This window comes from Bubalus kerabau, chromosome 1, assembly GCF_029407905.1.
Source record: "Bubalus kerabau isolate K-KA32 ecotype Philippines breed swamp buffalo chromosome 1, PCC_UOA_SB_1v2, whole genome shotgun sequence".
Classification (NCBI taxonomy): Eukaryota; Metazoa; Chordata; class Mammalia; order Artiodactyla; family Bovidae; genus Bubalus; species Bubalus kerabau.
In genome coordinates, this window is record NC_073624.1 from 8,903,048 (window position 1) to 8,915,949 (window position 12,902).

A 12,902-nucleotide genomic window follows, 5' to 3' on the forward strand; every position below is an offset into this window, starting at 1 on the left:
CCTCCAGGAGAGGGCCTGCTCCCCCAAAATGCCCAGCACCATCCTTCCTCCCCACCGTGCCCCCCACCACCACCAACGACAGGTCGGGGGCTCCCAGCTGCTCCAGCAGGACTCCCACCAGCAGCCCGGGCAGCTGCCTCTCCTGTCAGCAGACCCTTCTCCCGGAACAGGGACGTCTTAAGCTTGTTGGGATCAATTGCCCGTGTTGTTCCACTTAGTCCCCCTGCCAGGCCCTGACATCTTCACTGGAGGGGAGGAAACAAGGGCTTTCCAGGACTCTGGACCAATCCCTAAGGGACATGGCCTTGGGGTGGAGAATAAAGCAGGGTCTGGAGGGGGCGGGGCAGTTAGAAGCAGCCCAGAGTCTTTAGAAAAAGCCACAAGTAGCCCCCACCCACCCCACCCACCCCGCCGTCCCCGTAGCCCCTGGGGAGACCCGTGAGGGGCGGTAGGACCAGCGGAGTCCAGTGCCAGGCCCGGCGCACAGGGAGCCCTCAAGTAAGCTTGCTAAGGGGCAGAGGAGGTGTGGCAACTCTGGTAAATAGAAATGGTGTGTGTGTGTGTGTGTGGTGTATGCACTGTGTATATGTATGGGTTGTGTATGCGTGTCAGTGATTTCTTGGTGTGGACAAATCCCAAAGCCTGATGCTGAAGCTGAAGCTCCAATACTTTGCCACCTCATGCAAAGAACTGACTCATTTGAAAAGACCCTGATGCTGGGAAAGATTGAAGGTGGGAGGAGAAGGGGACAACAAAGGACGAGATGGTTGGATGGCATCACCGACTCGATGAACATGAGTTTGAGCAGGCTCTGGGAATTGGTGATGGACAGGGAGGCCTGGCATGCTGCAGTCCATGGGGTCTCAAAGAGACGGACACAACTGAGCGACTGAACTGAACTGTTCAGTCGCTAAGTTGTGTCTGACTCTTTTGCAACCCCATAGACTGTAGACTGACTGGCTCCTCTATCCATGGGATTTCTCAGGCAAGAATACTGGAGTGGGTTGCCATTTCTTTCTCCAGGGTATCTTCCCAACCCAGGGATCAAACCCAGTCTCCTGCATTGGCAGGCTGGGAAGACATCTTTGACTTGAACCCCCACTCAAAGACCCACTGGCCAAAAGATACACTTTAAGTTTATATAGTTAGTTGCTCAACTAAAATTGACTTAGCATCTGCTCTGTTCTGAGCAGGCAAATGATGAAAATGCAGCGGTAATAATAAAGATACAGTTCTGGTTTCGTGAGGTGTGTGTGCATGCTGGAAGGCTTCCTGGAGGAGGGGTGTTAACCTTGCAACAGACGGGAGAGATTTCGAATGATTAGATTAATGGTTCTAAAACTGGTCCAAGCCCAGGGGCACCTGGGAACTTTCAGAAATGTAGATTCTCTGGCTGAATCAGACACAGAAGATAAAGTGTCCTCCCAGTGTTTTTGAGACCCGCTGGGCTGGACCGCAGGAAAATCAGCATCAGGAAAGCAAATTCTGGAAATTCTTCCTTCTGGCCAAGACTTTGAGGCCTCAAAGCGTGTTCTGGGCTTCTGTCCAGGTGCTGAACCATCCTTCAGGTCTATAAAGTGTGCTCCTGGGTTCTGGGCAAAGCAGAGAATGCTATTCAAAAAATTTGATATTTAGTATTTTTCCAAAGAGCATGAAGATCGTCATCATGTGAAATACCAGAATCTCAGACATCTTATCTATTTTATCCCCCAAATTAGACAGTACTAAGATTGCTCAGGGCTTCCCAAGTGACTCAGCGGTAAAGAATCTGCCTGCCAGTGCAGAAGATGCAAGGGACGTGGGGTCAATCCTTGGGTCGGGAAGATCCCCTGGAGAAGGGAATGGCAACCCACTCCCATGGACAGAGGAGTCTGGCAGGCTACAGTCCGTGGGGTCCCAGAAGAGTCAGACACGACTTAGAGACTAAACAACAACAGGGTTGTTCTACAAAGTCAATGTACCTCCAGGCTTTCCCCACATGTGGACCATCTCCCTGCCCCCTGCTCTTGCCTCTGGGACCCCCTTCCATCCTTCCATCACCTTCCATTAGGAGTGGCTCTCGTAGGGGGTCTCTTGTCCCCTCTGGGCTTTGTCTGAAGATGTCTTCATCCTGTTCTTGTGAGACATGTTTACGTGATACAGATTCCAGTTGGACAATGAATTCACTTCTGTTTTAGTCTTTGATAATATTGATTTCCAGGCTCCTAGCCTCTCTCGCTGCCATTAAGGAGTCTGCCACTCACAGGTGGGTCATTTTCTCTTCTCTCAGCTTCTTGTAAGATTTCTTTGCTATTTTCCATCACTGTGATGGGTCCGTGTGTGGGTTTTAGGTTTGTTTGTTTTTTTTTTTTTAATCCCTTGCTTAGGATTTATTGTGCTCCCTGAACTGAAATTAATGTCTTTTATCAATTCTGGAAAATTCTCAGCCATCATCTCTTCGAATAACGACTGTCTCTCCTGTATTCGGTTGTCTCCCTCTGGCCCTCCGTGTAGCTGTGCATTATTTCTCATCCCAACCTCCTCTTCTTAGCCTATATCTCATATTTTCTGGCTTTTCCTCTGTCCTGCATTTGCGCATTTCTGCTCCATCTTCTAGTTCACTGATCCCCTCCTGAACTGGGTCTACATGCTGGTCCTCCCATCTGCGGAGTTTTGTGTTTCAGTTATTACGTTTTTCATTTCTAGAAGTTCTACCTGGCTCTTTTTCAATCTCTTGGATCACTTTTATAGTCTTTTTTTTCCCCTCCTTGTCTGTATTCTCAATTCTTTCTTGAAACATTTTTAACTTATTTTTATTCTAGTTCTGATCACTCAAACATCTGAAATCTTTTGATCTAGTTTTGCATGCGTGGTTTCTGCTGACTCTGACTCATCATGGATTGTTTTCTCATGTGTTTTGCAATTTGAGATTGTACCCAAATGATATTCTGTAGGAACCCCCAAGGACCTAGAATTCATGGGTGTGCTCTGGCCATGTGCCCCAGGTCTATCCACCCAACACCACTTTAGGTTAATTTCTGGGCTTGGGGTTTTCTGGACCACTGATCTCACAAATTGGAGCCCCAATTGCTAGTGAAGATCAGCCTAAATTGACATGTTCTCAGGAAGGAATCTTTTTATCTTCATTCATTGTAGGGCCCCGGACACATGAATATCCTTGCTCTCTTTCTTTGCTAAAAGTTTGGTTTTTACAGCCCAACCTTATGCTGAGTGTACTGCCTTGGAGGGTCCCAGCTTGAGATACAGATCTCACTTCACATTCCCAAGCTCCCACAAGCTCTAGATAAGACAATGTCTTGTGGGTTAGTTGCTAAGTTGTGTCACTTTTGTGACCCCATGGACTGCAGCCCACCAGAGTCATCTGTCCATGGGATTTCCCAGGCAAGAGTGCTGGAGTGGCTTGCCATTTTCCTTCTCCAGGGGATCTTCCTGACCCAGGGATTGAACCCGCATCTCCTGCTTGGCAAGTGGGTTCTTTACCACCGAGCCACCTGGGAGGCCCCAAAGATAACGTGTGCATTGCAGTTAAAACCCAGTTCTAGGCTCCTGTTAGCAAATGCCTCAAGGCAGTGTTTGCTTCTAGTTCCAGTATCAGTTCCCACATCATTACTGGCTCTTAGGAATTTCCCTTACTTTCTTGCAAACTTAGCTATGCATTGAGTAAAGAAGTTTGTAATAACTGAACCTACGTTTTTAGGTGTTTTTGTAGCAAGAGTGTCCCTCAACCCCCAGAGGATCTGCCTATAGCAGAACAAATACTTGTTCACCAAACCATCTCTTCTTCCTTTGGGGCTCACACCTAGACCGCAGCCCTAGCTACCCTCAACCCTTGCAGCTAAGCATGTAGCATGTCCAGTGGAACTCTTCCCAGATCAGGATTGTGAAAACCTCCCACACGATCCACAGGGAAAGATGGCAGAGTGACAAGACAGATGAGCCTGCATCCTTAATCACTGCTTGAAGGAGCACTGCCTGCCATTTCAAACGTTAGATGAATAAGAAAAAAAGCCCCTGGGACTTAACCTGTGACAGCAGCTTGTGTTCTTTAGGCTACTGGTCCACCATTTGTCAGAATTAAAGTCTCACGTAGAATTGTCCTGTAGTTTAGTATTAATCTCACGAGGCAGCAGTGAGCAAGGGTGTGAAGCAAGATCTTAACTACCTGCCTGGGAATTGAACCTGGGTAGCCTGGATGAAGGGCTTCCCTGGTGGCTGAGGTAGTAAAGAATCTGCCTGCAATGTGGGAGACCTGGGTTCAATCTCGGGGTTGGGCAGATCCCCCGCAGGAGGGCATGGCAACCCACCGCAGCATTCTTGCCTGGAGAATCCCTATGGACAGAGGAACCTGGTGGGCTACCATCCATGGGGTAACAAAGAGTCAGACATGACTGAGTGACTAAGCTGGATGAGAACCAGAAATCCTAGCCACCAGACCAGCAAGGGCTAGAGGCTGGAAGATATTTTTCCCTGGATCTTTGCTCCCAGTGAAAAATGCATTTATTACGAAGGCAGAAACTACAAATGCAGGCACCGAGTTTATTATTAGAGACAAAGTACAGCAAGTGGAGGAGCGCACAGAGAAACAGCTTATTAAATGAGATAGAAGCAAGGCCGGGATGCACACCCGGACGGGAAGGGCGTGGGTGTGCCCCAGTGAGGAAGAAGGCAGTAAAGAGGTGGCTAAGTCAGTTATATAGGTCAGTTCTTCGGGGCCTTTGTCTTCCTTCAGGCCAATTATCTGATTTTTTTTTCCACACCTGACCTACCCTGAGACCCTCCCCTGGGTGTGCACGTACCCCTCAGCTAAGATGAATCTCGAAGTGAAGTCTTCTGGGAGGAGCAAGCCTCATATGACCTGGCATTATCCCTTGACTTTTGACCCACAAGGAGCCTTTGTGTGCATATGTAGTGTCTCCCTTGTCCCCAAAGAGGTGGGGAGCCGAGATCCCTTAATCCTTTACTCAAACAGAGTTTTGCCCCTCTTTGTCCTTGCCATGGCTATTACCTTAAGATGTTTACAAGAGAGAAACACTGGCTTTTTACCCTATTTCTTTTATTACTTTCATTTCAGAGGGCAAAAAAGAACCTGTTTGTAAATGCCTTAACTGGAACCCACCTATCTCTTGTCTCAGGAAATGTTAACAGTTCTAAGTATCCAGCCTGAAGCCCACTGCTCTGTGGCCCGTGAAATGCAAACAGGAGGCCAGTTGTAAACATCTAGCCTGGGGCCCATCTATCTCCTAACTCAAACCTGTACAATCTTTTCAGGCCTTAGGGGCTTCAAGTGTGTGTATTCAAGGGGTTCCCAGGATGCAAGACCATGGCTCACAGAGCCTGAGTGGCTTACTGGAGTTGCAAGTGGGATATTGGTTTGAGAAAGATGCCCCTTCTCTGCCTTGTCACCATTCTATGCCAGGCCTGCACTGGCCGCTAGGTCCCCAGGCCATGCAGGTGAGGCCAGCTCTTGAGGAGCTCCTGTGTACTGGGGACACAGATGCAGACATAGGCAAGCCTGGGATGAGAAGATAATGGTGGTCGTGGGTTGTAGTGGAGTGATGACTCAGGTGATGACCCACTCAGACCGAGGGTCAGGGCGTGGCTGGGAAGTACCAGGTTGCCAGCTCCAAGCTTCAGGTCCCTGGAGACAGAATCAGGCAGGCCCTGCTCTGTTCCCTGCAGGCGAGATTCCAGAGGGCAGCCCGGCCCGCCTGGCAGGGAGGGGCCCGGGCATGCTCTGGAGGTGGGCATGTGGCCCAGAGCTGGCAGGACGTTGAGGCTGCCTCATGCAGAAAAACCTCATCTCCACAGTCCTTAATGACACCTTGCTTGGTCTCTGGAGTCCTCAGCTCACCCACTGTGCGTGCATGTCTTCAAGAGGCCACAAACCTGTGTTCATTGACCACTTCTGCAGGGATGAGGGCCACCACTGGGCATTGGTGACATTGTAGGGATACAGTTGTTAGGGGAACATTGATTGAAACTGCCCACCCTGGCCAGGCACCATGGTAACCATTTTCGTGAGGTCCTGGCAAGGAACAGGTAACTAATAAGCCACCACCAACCGGAAGAGTTCAGGAAAGGCCAAAAGGAGGTGCCATGTGTCCTGCCATCTCCCAGAATCCTTCTCGCTGGAATCCATCTTGGCTGAGCAACACGTGCACCACCAGGAAGGAGCCTGAGTCAGAATGATTGGCCAAAGACAACCCAGAAAAAGAAATCCCATCACCATAAAACCCAAGACTTGGAGCCACGTGGCCGAGCAGTCCTCCTGGGTTCCTTTATCCTCCTGCTCTCCCGCCGGGCACCCCTTCCCAATAAAGTCAGCTTCTGTGTCTCCTCAGACAATTCATTTCTGAGTGTTAGACAAGAGCCCCCTTTTGGGACCTGGAAGGGGTCCCCCTTCCTGCAACACAGAGACACATCAGGCCAGAGAATGGGCTTCTGGATCCCCGCCCCCCCGTCAGTGGCTCACAGCCTATAGGACAAGGAAGGGCCCCCTGCTGGGAACTGACCACGTCTCCTCCTCTGCCCCCTCCAACTCTGGTAACAGCGCTGTCCACAGCCCCCCTACCTCCCACCCACAAGATCACACGTGTGGTAAGTGGTCCCTACTAGCAAAGGTGTGAGTTAGAATGACCCAGTTGTGATGTCGCTTTTATGTGTCAACCTGGCTGGGCTGTGGTGCTCAGCTGCTTAGTCAAGCGCTGTGTAGACGTAGCTCTGAGGGTAATTTGTGGGTGTGATAACATTTACGATCAGTTGACCTTGAGTAAAGGAGATGGCTCTCCATGAGGTGGGTAGGCCTCATCGAATGGGTAAAAGGCCTTAAGAGCAAAAACAGAGGCTTTCCAGAGAAAAGGGGACTCTGCTTCCAGACTGGAACACGAAAGTTCTGCCTGAGTTCCCAGCCTGCCTAGGATTTGCCAGCCTCCAGTCATGCAAGCTGATCTCTTCAAATAAGTCTCTCAATTCCCTTCTCTCTCTTTCCCTCTCAATTGCCTCTCAGCCTCCTCAACCAAACCACAGTCTCAAGAGCTTCCTGTGGACCACACACAGAGGGGTGGCCCCTGTCTTTCCATTCCTGGTGCCCTTGCAAGGAATTCAGACTCATGTAGGACGCCAACCCTCACGCATTGCAGACCCCAGCCAGAGGGTTGGCAAAGGTGGCCCAGCTTGGAAAAAGCCTTTGAGGGACAGGCTGAGCGTTCTGCACTTTTCTCTGGAATGTTGTTCCCACCCCACCTCAACCTGAGCCTGACTCCCACCCACCCAAAATAAAATGTCTGAGTGCATTCCACACCCTGGGGAGCTGCCGGAATGGGACAAGATCACGGCCAGGGTAGCCCAGCCCAGCCTAGCTCCCGGAAGAGCTCAGTGGACAGAGGAGACCCGCACAGCCATCTGGGGAAATGGACAGTCACTGGGCCGCACTTGCCCAGCACTCACTTCACGGCCACAGGGAGCCGAGGGTTTTGGGAGACAAAGTGCCACTTAAAAGCCCATCGTCTCCTACCGCCCTCCTGCCCTGAGCTCCATAGATCATAAATTCCAGAGGGCAGAGGGGGGCTCATGCTGGGGTCAGAGGTCACAACCCAGCTCCGTCCGTTGCTGCAGATGGAGGCCCCCAGAGAATAAGGTGCAAAGGGTGATATCAGCCCCAGGCATCCTTGTCAACCCCCGACATTTCCTGGGCCAGCCCTCTGACCTTGACAGGGACTATTTTGGCCACTGCCCTGCGCTCCAGAGAAAAGTAACCCTCCTCTGCCCCTTCTTCCTCTGGTTATCCCACCGTGGAGTAGAGCCTCTGGGTGTTTAGGGTTAAAGAGCAGAGGGAAAGCTGTGAACACAGACGATATTAAGGAAACTCAGAAGCCTGCAGACTACTGGAAAGGGTAGTTCATTTTCACTTGCATCTTAAACCCCGTGGAGCCAACTGGGAATAGCACAGACCTCAGTGTCAACTACGGGCTTCCCAGGTGATTCAACGGTAAAGAATCTTGCCTGCCCATGCAGGAGACGAAAGAGATGCAGGTTTGATCCCTGGATCAGAAAGATACCTTGGAATAGGAAATGGCAACCCACTCCAGTATTCTTGCCTGGAAAATCCCACGGACAGAGGAGCCTGGCGGGCTGCCGTCCACGGGGTCGCGAAGAGTCGGACACGACTGGGCTCAGCACAGCAGCAGCAGTGTCAGCCGAGTCGGGACTGGAAATCTCGGCCCTGCCTTTGAGTGGTGGAGGGCCCTGGGCGTCACCTCACCACTCTGAGACTCCATCTCCTTGTCCCACAGATATGGGAATAACAGCATCCCCTTCACCAAGTGGCCATGAGGGTGAAGGACCACACTGGAAGTGCTTAGCCGGCATCTGGCGCTCTATGCCCAGAGCTCCCAACCCCTCTTCTCATCCCTCCTTCTGTCCCTGCCTGAGAAGCTTGTGGGGACACAGGACGTGTAACGACTAATATGATTCCGGGGGGGGGGGGATGGGAGGGTCAGAGAAGACGACGTGAATGACAGGGAGGGATTTCAGGTGGGGAGGAGGGTCTCAAAGGCGTTTTAGGGGCGTTTTCTGTGCCCCTGGATACACTTTAGAAGCAGAGGCATGGGACTTCCCTGGTGGTTCAGTGGTTAAGAACCCGCCTTGCAATGCAGGCGATGTGGGTTCCATCCCTGTTTGGGGGACTAAGATCCCATGTGTCACAGGGCAACTAAGCCCGTACCCGGCAACTAGAGAGAAGCCCTCGCTCTGCAATAAAGATCCCACATGATGCAAGACCCTACAGAGACAATAAAATTAAAAAAAAAAAAAAAAGAAGAAGTAGGGGCTTGGATGGAGGAGATGAAGGCTTCCTCTCAGGCCAGGGCTACAGATGGACTGAGCAGCCTCCTTCTCCGTGAAGGGAAGGACGGGGGTGAGGGCCCTGTGGAGTCCCAAGGCCGCGAGGCATCATCATCTCTACAGCAAGTCACGTTCCTGAGGAATCGGACCACACAGGAGTGAGGCTCCAGAAACCCCTGGCCAGGCATGAGAGCCGCAGAAGAGAGGAGGCCAGCCTCTAAGAGAGGATGTGTCTCCCTGTCCAGAACCACCTACTGTGCGCCGCCCTTACTGTGCGCCTTCCTTCTGCCCATGGAGGAAGCAGGACCACAGGGGCGGAGGGTCTTACCGTGCATTCCACAAGCTTCTTGTGGCTGCAACATGAGCTGGTATGGAGCAGCCCTTGAGACACGTAGCTGCTGTTAAAGGGCTTCAAAGATTGGGAAACTGAAGCCCAGAAGGACGTGACACCCCTGGGCTGACACAGCTCAAGCCTTCTGAGGACTCGGACCCAAGGAAACCCCCGCTCAGCAGCTTCTTTGCTACATAAACTTGATGGAAGGAATTCTCCTGTGCCTCGGTTTTCCTGTCTGTAAAAAATTAAAGACATCAAAGTATCCTGTGCCCTGGCCCTAAGGATGAAATGAAATAACTCATGTGAAAGAGCCTCATCAGATGCCTAACATAATAAACCTTGATTAAAATGACTGTCCAGACCACAGTGCTATTATTCTAATTTTCTCCCATTAAGCACTCTGTATTTGCTAAATGAGTGATTTTTTTAAACATTGTATTATGAAAGTTTCAAATACACAGCCAAGTGGAAAGAATTTGTAATGAACACCCAGATTCTATAACAGTAGAATTCTACCATTTACATTTCATAATACTTGCTTTATCAATATCCATCTATCAATCTGTCTTACTTTTTGATGCATTTCAAAGTAAATTGATGATGTCAGTCCAATTCCCCTTCAATGCTTCCTGGTTTACTGTTTGGGGAGGGGGGTGAAATTTACATACAGTGAAATGCACAAAACTTAAAAGTCGTTTGCATATAAACATGTAATACAAACCCATATCGGAATAAAGGATATGACTATCATCCCAGAGGGGCTTCCCAGGTGGCTCAGTGGTAAAGAATCTGCCTGCCAATGAAGGAGACACAGGAGACTTAGTTTGATCCCTGGGTTGAGAAGATCCCCTGGAGAAGGAAATGGCTACCCACTCCAGTATTCTTGCCTGGGAAATCCCATGAACAGAGGAGCCTGGCAGGCTACGGTCCATGGGGGTCACAGAGTTGGACACGACCCAGCAACTGAGCACACGTCATCCCAGAAAGTGTCCTCCCGCCTCTTTGCAGGCAGTCCTGCCCCTGCTTCCAGAAGGCAACCACTGTTCTGATTTGTTTCCACTACAGGTTAATCTTCCTGTTGTAGAATTTCACATGATGCAGAACAGGATTCATAACACAGGGCTGTGTGTACTTGTGTCAAATATCTGCGGCTGTATAACAAATTACTCCTAAACTGAGCAGCTTAAAACATCACCACCTAAGAGTTCACAGTTTCTTTGGGCTGGGAACCGGGATATGGCTAACTGGTGTAATCACTAAGCCGTGTTTCTTTTGCGACGCTATGGACTGTAGCCTGACAGGCTCTTCTGTCCATGAGATTTCCTGGGCAAGAATACTGGAGTGGGTTGCCATTTCCTCCTCCAGGGGATCTTCCCAACCCAGGAATCGAACCCACGTCTCCTGCATCACAGGTGGATTCTTTACTGCTGAGCCACCTGGGGAGCCCCCTGGCTTAACTGGACCCTCTGGCTTGGGGGTCCCTTAAGGCTGCCATCCACACACTGCCAGGGGCTGCAGTCTCTCATCTGCAGGCTTGGCTGAGGGAGGTCAGCTTCCCGGCTCATGGTGTGGTTGGGATCAGCACTTTGAGGGTTGCTGGACTCGGGGCCTCACCCCTGTGGATGCTGGTCTGAGGACTGCATCTTTCAATCCTTCATCACCTAGGCCTTGCATAGGGCAGCCCACAGTGTGGCAGTTCCCATCAGAGCAAGGAGGTAAGCGGGCCAGACAAGGCGAGGAAGATAGAAGTCAGAGATAGAAGACAGATTCTTGCCACTGGCTCTCGGAAGTGACATCCCATCACTTTTGCCATAGTCTAGCCATCAGAAGGAAGTCACTAGGTCCAGCCCACACGCTAGGGGTGGGGACTCTACAAGGGAATGGGTACCAGGAGGAAGGCTCACTGAGCACCATCTGACAAGCTGCCACCTTCCTTGGGTGAGACACCCAGGGCCTGTCCATCCCCTGCTGGGAACGGTCTTCCTGGATGCTCTCTCCCAATCTTCCTCTGGCTCTGGGAGGTAACCATGGTGATGGTGCCTGTGTCCCTTGTTGTGGTGGCCTCCTGGAGGGAAGATGCTCCTCTCTGTGGTTGTGGATGGCCTGGGCCTTGTCCCAAATCCAGCTGGGACTCTGAGTTCCTGATCTTTGCCTCTCCATCCTCTCAGGATGGAGTGTCTTGTGGGGAACACCCTTCCGGGTAGTATGTGATATGGGGTGCCCTGGAGTGGGGGTGAGGACCCCCCCCCAGTTCTTCATTTAGCTGACAAGTCCTGGTGGCATCTTTCCTCAGGGCCAGAGCTGGCCCTTTTCAGCACCAGCACAGCAGGCTGTCCCCTGATTTGCCCAAGCAGGGTGACTGTGGACCATGGTAACTTGGTGGGCAGGACAGGGACCCTGACCTGAGTGTCCTTCCCATCTCCCAAGACAGAGGAGGTGAGAGCACATTAGACAGGAACCGTGTGGGGAGGAAAGAGAATAGAATCAGGCTGGGGCTCTGACCCAGCCTCCAGCCCACCTGCAGACCTCCGCGCCCTCCCTACGGGGACTGAACACAGAGGGCCTAGGGTGGCCGCATGGCTGGTGACGTGCTTTCTGTTATTGCAAATATGCAGGGGAAATGGTCAGGACACCAATGGAGAGTCAGAGATGAAGGAAGATAAGACAGAGAGACAGAAGCGGATGGAGAGATGGACAGAGAGAGACAGACGTGGAGTGGGGCAGAGAGGGAGGGACAGCAGCAGAGGAGACTCGGAGGCCAGGAGGCCAATGCTGGCAGGCTGCAATGGGGTGAATGGGGGTGGCGGCGGCAGCACGAGGAGACCTTCCTTCCTGCGCCTGGCATCTTCCAGGGGAAACTCAAAAACCTCATCCTGAGGAGCTGACGTCTGGAGCCATCAACGGGTGGGGGCGCTCAGGGATCCCAGGCAGCCACTCAGGAGAAGATCAGACCAGATCCGACCTGGGAAAGTCAGTTACCTCCTCCCTCTGATAGGATTGGCAGATCAGCAAATAAGAATCTGACGTCCAGACAAACCACAGATAGGGCTTCAGCGTCAGTATGTCCCCAGTATGGTATGGGACATACACTAAAATTTATTCATGATTTATTCGATATTCAAATTTAACCGTGCGTCCTGGATTTGATCTGGCGGCCCGACTCTCTGAGGGGTGGCCAGTGCCTTTGCATGGCTGTCTACCTCTTGTCCTCCAGGCTCAAAGGACTCCCCTCCAGAGAGGTCTCCCCTGGCAGAAGGACCTTGCCCCCTCCCCTCAGTCACCCTCTGTCAGGGCCCCTGGTCCAGAGCAGTCCTGGCGCTTTCAGGTTCTGGAACAACCCCACTCACGTGTTTGCGTTTATTTTCTATCTCCCCATCTGAGACAGCAGGCTCCTGAACTCGGGGACCCATCAGCACTGTATCCCCAGCAACTGTCACCTGGTGCATAGTAGGTGCTCAGCAAACATCTACTGAAACACGCAAGCGCAGAGCCATCAGGAAGGGGAGTGAGAGAGTCGTGGGTGACGTGGGGACGCTGTGCGTACCCCACCCCTCCCACTGGTGACCTGTCCGCTCGCCCGTGAGTCTCCGAGCTGCCCCGGGGGACAGAGCCGTGGGGGCCCAGCCCGAATTCGGGGGCCTGCAGGTCCGCACCAGCCCAACGGGGCCCTCTGGCGGCCCCTCCCCACAGGACCAGTCTCCTATCCACTGATTCCCAGAGCAACCCT